Source organism: Acomys minous, assembly GCF_964271855.1.
Source record: "Acomys minous genome assembly, chromosome: 17".
Taxonomy (NCBI): Eukaryota; Metazoa; Chordata; class Mammalia; order Rodentia; family Muridae; genus Acomys; species Acomys minous.
Genome location: NC_140500.1, coordinates 56,136,021 through 56,142,750, shown reverse-complemented (window position 1 = coordinate 56,142,750; position 6,730 = coordinate 56,136,021). Strand labels below are relative to the sequence as shown.

Sequence of the window (6,730 nt, the reverse complement as noted above, 5' to 3'; positions counted from 1 at the left end):
ACTCAGAGGAAACAACTCTGAGAGCTCCTGGGCTGACACTCACCCGTAGAACTAGCCAGAAAAGTTAAGGGTGACCTATCGGGTGAGTTCTCAATAAGTAAGTAAAAACTATAGTTGCTTTGAGGCATATTTGCACCAGAGCCGTTCTTTTCTTACAATCAGAGGGAGGAACGGAGACCGATTCAGATTCTATTTAAGGTCCGTTAGGCTCTGGTTATGATCCTCTTAATATCCAGGAATGAAAAATATATATATCCAGGAATGAGTCTGCGGACCCTCCATTAGTACACAACTACCATTTTTATTCCATTTGCTCAGGATTTTAATGTACTCTGTTCACCAATGTCTTTATAATTCAAACCCCTGCCTTTTTTTTTTTAAGAGTACTTCCCTTTCTCTTTACCGCCATAATGCTTGGTTACATTGTTATATTTCCATCTTTTCCGTGGCCGATTCTCCTTTTTCATTACTCAATTACTGGTTGGACTGTTTGCACCCGAACATAAAAGCAAGCTCACAGAGTGCATTCTGGGTAAGCAGCTGCCTCCTTTACAGCTCTGATGGCTGGCCTTGTCACAAGACTTCCAGTGAAGCATCTCTCAGAAAGCATAATGCTGTTACCTTAAAGAAAGCCATTGTTTGGCTTACCAGGGGGAGAGCACGACGAGAAATGCATTGGCCATTTAGTCTCATATCCCAAAGTTCAATTGAATTCTGTTTTCTTCGTCTCCAGCGAGGCTCATGAGGTGGGGCACACGTCCATATCTGCTAGGCCATATTGCATTTGTCTTCCTGACCCTCAGGGAAAAGGACCTGAAAAAGGCAGGACGGGAGTGCCATGGGAACACTGACCAAGTGACGAGACTTCCGAGACGACTTAAATCTGCTCCAGATTATAAACAGGCAGAGAAAAGTTCTCTGTTGTTTCGTATCCACAGCTGCTGAGATTGTTTGGCCTAAGGAGGACGCTTGCTCCTTAGCTCCCTCTGCTGGACGTTCAACTACTTGACTCTCCGCCCACCCCCCCCACCCCACCCCACCCCACCCCGCCGCGAGGTTCCAGGAATTAGGCCCACAGCAAACAGCCTTCACTTCTCAGGGATCCCAGCGCGCCAGGTGATGAAATGGGGGGGGGGGGGGGGAGGCGATGTGTTTCCCAAAGGTGAGTGAGTGTGGATCACGCGCAGGGTCTTCCAACGCACAAGGGAGCCTGCCAGTGTACTAGAGAACCGAGAAGAGGAATGGTTCCCTCAGCTCTGCTCTTCAGCACTCGCGTGGGCATCCAAGCTATGCACGAACTCCTGAACAGCTGTTGAGTTCTTTCAGTTTTCCTGGCCAAACAGTCTGCTTTGCAGGCGGAGTCCTCCAGCGACTCCTTCCCTCAGGCGCCACTTCCCACATCAAGCTCCTCTCTGAACACGCCACCTCCAACCCACCCTAACCCCAGTGACACCCAGCACCAATAGGAAGACCCCTTTCCTCACTTCTGTCGTCTGCTCAGCACCTCCCTCTGCCCTCCCCATTCTGATAAAGGTCCGCTTCTTTGCAACGCGGTTCCTCAAAGGATCTTAGAAAATGTCAGGCAGCTTCAGATACTTAAAGTGCAATTGAAATCACTACATTTAAATTAGTTTTATAGGGCGCCCTCACGAGAGTTATGAGATGCTTAGAGGCACACGTGTCCAATATCAAGAATAGGGAAGGCCAAATGATTTAGCCAGGAAATTGTCTTTAGAAGTAATTTAGGGGAAAAAATTGAAAATTTTACAAGAACAATATTTTCATTTTTAAGGAATGATAAAGTTAAAAATAAGAAAGTGAAAGTAAGAATTAACTGAGGATATGTGTACTGTAATCAATCACAAAATCTTAATTTCTCGTTTCTAGGTTTTAAACATAATTGTATTCATTTTATTTTATGTATATGAGTGTTCTGCCCACTGGCGTGTCTGCCCAATATGTATATGCCTGGTGCCTGTGGGAGCCAGAAGACGGCATTGGATCACCCCATATATGGAGTCCCAGACAGGCGTGAGCCACCAGGTGGGCTCTGGGAATTGAACCTATGTCCTTTGGGAAAACAGTCAGTGCTCTCAACTGCCAAGCCAGTTCTCCAGTCCTTTTCAGTCTTTTTTTTTTTTTTAAGGAGTGTGCATATTTATTCATGTCACTGGGATTTGGGAATGGAGTCTGAGACTCATTTTTTTCTAACCTGTGACTTCATAGCTATGCAGAGGTCATCGCCTACTTGTGTTCGATGTGCCAGGGCTGCCACACTTTTAGCCTGGCACACCATCCTCTCCTCGCCTGCTTCCCTCGCTAGCATCTCCTCTTCAGATTCCTCCCGCACTCCATGGGTCCTCTAGACAAACCTTTCTGACGGCATCAGCTCCTTCTCCCACGGTGTACACCTGCGCCCTTGAGTCATCTCCTTCCGGTTGCTTGAATTCTATGTCCGACTGTGTATTAAAAAGCTTCCTTTAAATGGAAACCCAACCCAGTGAGGGTGGGGGCAGGATACAGGCAAAATCCAAATCATCTCCGTATGATTTCTGTGATCTCTACCATTCTCTTGGCGTGCACAGGTGACCTGTATCAGTGTGAGTTCAGACATGGCGGCTCGTTCCACGGAAGCCCCGCCCCCTCGCGCGCACCCTCCCACTTCCTCCCTCTCTCTGAGTAGGAGTTTGCGCGGCTGTCGGAACACAACCAAGAGGGATGGCCTTCTCTACACACTCAGCCAAGTACTCCGGAAGCAATTAAGTGCTGGTTGCTGTTCTAGAGGACCCAGGTTTGATTCCCAGCACCCACATAGCAGCTCACAACAGCCTGTACGTCCTGTTCCAGGGGGTGTAACACCCTCTTCTGGCCTCCACAGGCACTGCTCTCATGGGTTGCACAGACATATATATCCAACCAAAACACCCACACACATAAAATAAAAAACGATTTATAAGCAAAGCAGACAGTTAGGTGTTCCTACTGAGACAGGTCAAGTCAGCGCTCTGCCGCAGAGACCGCAGGTGGCTGGAGGAAGCATCGCTTCTGTTGGAAGGCGGGACTTCCACAGCTTAGGGGCACAGGAAGAAGTAACTGCTTCTGCCCCACCCCCCACACCCTAGACAATGCTGCATAATTTGCCAGAAGCAGTTCAAGGCAACGCAAGTTTCATCTTTTAAGGATCTTCCCTTTTAACCCACCACGAAATACCTAACGCATCGCCTCAGTATCGTCCGTGTAGTTGGAAATTATTTTCTGGGAACAAGGTCTCTCCCATCCTCAGCTCCCTTTTGTAGTCATTCTGTGACCTAAACACACACACACACACACACACACACACACACACACACACACACAGCTATAACTACTGTGTGGCGTGTGGTACTTCACCTCAGAGTTAATATTAGTATTTAAGAATGGAATGACAGACCTGTATTTGCCAGCAGCCACGCATCAAGGGAAGTCATGACTACTTAGAAAATTGCAACCAACAAAGCCAATGTAGCTTGTGGATTTATTGTTAGCCACGGATGTTGTGGAAAGAAAGAGAAGTGTGTGTGTGTGTGTGTGTGTGTGTGTGTGTGTGTGTGTGTGTGTGTGTAGCATGATGTTTTCACGGTGGGTATGTTATGTTTTCCTTCCTAAGAATGGTGTCACAGTCCTGGGAGCTAGCTTGTGTCGCACACTTAGAACAGTATTCCACGTGTAGCTCAGTCAGCATTCGCCCGACTCGGTCCTAAGACTGGAGTTCCAGGCTGGAACTGGAGACTCAGGAAAAAAAAAAAACCCACAGAGTAACACTTCGTTCTCATCTGGCTGGAATGTATTCTTCATGATGAAAGATCTCCATGTTTACATTAAGGCCGGCTACAGCACTTGGAGTGGAAGGAGTGTTCAAGGAAAGACCTCGGCAAGAGCCATACGGAGAGGAACGGGTGAGCCGTGGACGGTGACCTCGTTTCCTGTCTGAATTTGCTTCATTGCTCAAGCCGCTTTTCTGTTTGTCTGACTTACCAACCAGCAAAATGATAACCTCATGACATGACAATCAGGAAAAGAGCCCAGAGGCCATTAAGTGCAACACTCAAAATCAGCTGCCACAGGGCCATGCGCTCACGTGGCTTTACGGAGCGTGTAAGGCGCTATGAGGACAGTCACGGCTGCAAGCCCTTCCTCCGGCAGCTCCTCCAGCTTCTGTGGAGTCCTGGCTGGGCTGAATTTTCTCCAGTCTCCAGTCCTCTTCCCACGTCCTGGCCCAAACCAGCATAAGAGGCCATGTTTGGTACAGACAGGAGGAAGGCACGGGATTCGATTCCCAAGGGTTGGTGCTTCTGAAAACTCCATGATTAACCAGATCTCCCCAAGACTGACACTCTATTCCCCAGGACCCTGACAATAAGACACAGCACGATTTTTCCTCTTATAATAACAGAAAAATCAATGTGTTACAAGACCTGAGTCTTCCTCCAAATCTAAACTAGCTGTGCAACGCTTGCCCCAGTGGTTAATCTCCCTAACATGCTCCTCAACTGAAAAGCAAGCAGGCTAGCTGAGGTGATCTGTAAGATGCCTTCCTGCTCAGGGTGAGTTATGTAGCATAAAAGCATTTTCATGATCTGACGTACCCAAGGTTTGAACCCGGTAGCAATTCAGCATGCAAAGCAAATAGCTTGTTGGCTAAAAATGGCTTCCTGTAAATGCCACTGATAAACTATTGGTTTTCATGCTAGGCATATTTCCTGACAAAAATGCTCTCTCCCCTTATTTAGAATGTGATGCTATTTCAACTGCAGCAACAACATCGGTTTAATTATAAACTGTAACATATTCTATTTTCTGATTTCCATTCTGCCCTGTGGCTAATCAGTAAATGGTTTTGTGATTGTTCTTCTAACTCATTCAGTTAATAACTAGAAAGTAAAGGCTCAAAATTGTTTTGGCAGGCCAGCACTATGGTTCCGCGGGGAGGAAAAAGAGGCTTGCCACCAAGCCTGATACCTAAGGTCAATTCCCCAGCACCCACATAGTAGGAAAAGAGGATTCCAGCAAGTTATGGTCTGACCTCCACACATACGCCATGGCAAAAGCGCACATGTGTGCACACAAACATACATAAAAATAAATATTAACATTTTAGTTGCTTTGGGATACATGAGCAATGTAATATTTTCTAACCAATCCCTTTCTTGCCACTTATGTGAGTTTCACATGACAGTGAGCGAACCCATACTTTCTCTGCCTTGCTGTAGTGCAGCACAGCACTGGGCCCTGGAAACACAGAAAAGATTGAAGACCTAAGATGGAAGAAAAGGACACAGAGCAAACGGGTGGAAGGCAGTAGAGCTGTGCTCGGTCTTACTTTTAAATAGCTGCCATAAATTTGGCTGTGCATTGGTGCTTTTTCTACCAAACACACAGTAGCTAAGAAGCTCCCGTGGTGGTATAGAGAGACAGACAACACTCCTGGACAGTTGCCCTAGTTTACCTTTCTGTTGCTATGGACAAACATTCTGACGAAAAGCGCCCTGAGAAGAAGAGGGGTTATTTGGCTTACATTTCCAGGATGTCCATCACTGAGGGAAGTCAGGGCAGGAACTGAAGCAGAGGCCAAGGAGGAGCGCTGCTTACTGGCTCACATGCTCAGTTAGCATCCTTATGCAGCCCAGACCAACCAGCGCAGGGATGATGCCGCCCACGGTGGGCATCGCCGCTCCCGTCAATCATCAGTCAAGACAGTTCCTCATAGACATGGCCACAGGCCAGTCTGCTCAAGGTGATTTTTTTTTTCCAGCCGAGGTTCCCTTCCCTGATGACTCTAGGTTGCATCAAGTTGACAATGGAAACATGGGCGTCTAACCAGAAGAGCAGGTATGTGTCATACCCGTTTGGTGGCTCAAGTGAGACCACGGCTATTAGAAAGCTACAAAGAAAGATGGCAGATGACATCATCTTGAGGGAGGCGTTGCGCCACTTGGTGTTTTTTGCTAGCAGTATATGAAAGCTGGTCCTTGCCGTCTTGGTAATGTTTTTGTTAAATAGTAACCCTTCTGTTTGTGAGGACCGGAATCTCCTTGAGGTGTTAGTTTGTATCCCTTTGCTAATAATGCTGAGAACTTTTTATTGTACTTGTTGGCCATTCATCTTTTTCCTTTCTGAGCACGGTGTCTGCACGTATTAACTGTTTCACTGTGACATTTTCATATCGTGTGTTACTTATTTTGATCATAATCGTCCCTCTATTGCCACACCTTAAGCTCCCCCCCCTCGCAGAAGCCTCCCAGAGATGCCTGGATTCCACCTGTGAGAGAAAACCCGAGCCAGCCGTCTTTCTGAGCCGGGCTTTATTTTGCTCAATATGATAATCGCCAGTTCCACCCAGTGTCCTGCAAACGTCTTGTCCCTCTTTGTTCATTGAGCATCGGCTCCACACGCTCTGTGCCTGTCAGCGTGATGGAGGGCACTGAGGCTGGTCGCGGTCAGCAGCGTACTGTTAGACGTGGGCAGGGAAGCGCCCCTACCGTCTGCTGACTTTGATTCTGTGGGGGAATAGACTAGGAACAGTGGAGCAGAACTGTACAGTCGTGCTGTTTTTAATTTCTGTGAAGCCTCAGTACTGACTGACTTCCATCGTGACTTCACAAATTTACACCCACACAAGCAGGATTAAAGGATTCCTCTTTCTTCACATCCTTGTCGCCATTTGCGGTGTTGTGTCCCTGATGATGTCACT

At 47.3% G+C, this 6,730-nt stretch overlaps 1 long non-coding RNA gene across 1 annotated transcript; it reads right to left on the bottom strand.

The window, feature by feature from the left end:
- Positions 1–290: 290 nt before the first annotated feature.
- LOC311588714 lies at positions 291–2,653 on the bottom strand. The gene is made up of 2 exons (XR_014776326.1): positions 2,373–2,653; positions 291–813 (listed from the first exon to the last, which is right to left on the bottom strand). It is a non-coding gene; the product is annotated as an uncharacterized lncRNA (long non-coding RNA).
- Positions 2,654–6,730: the final 4,077 nt, after the last annotated feature.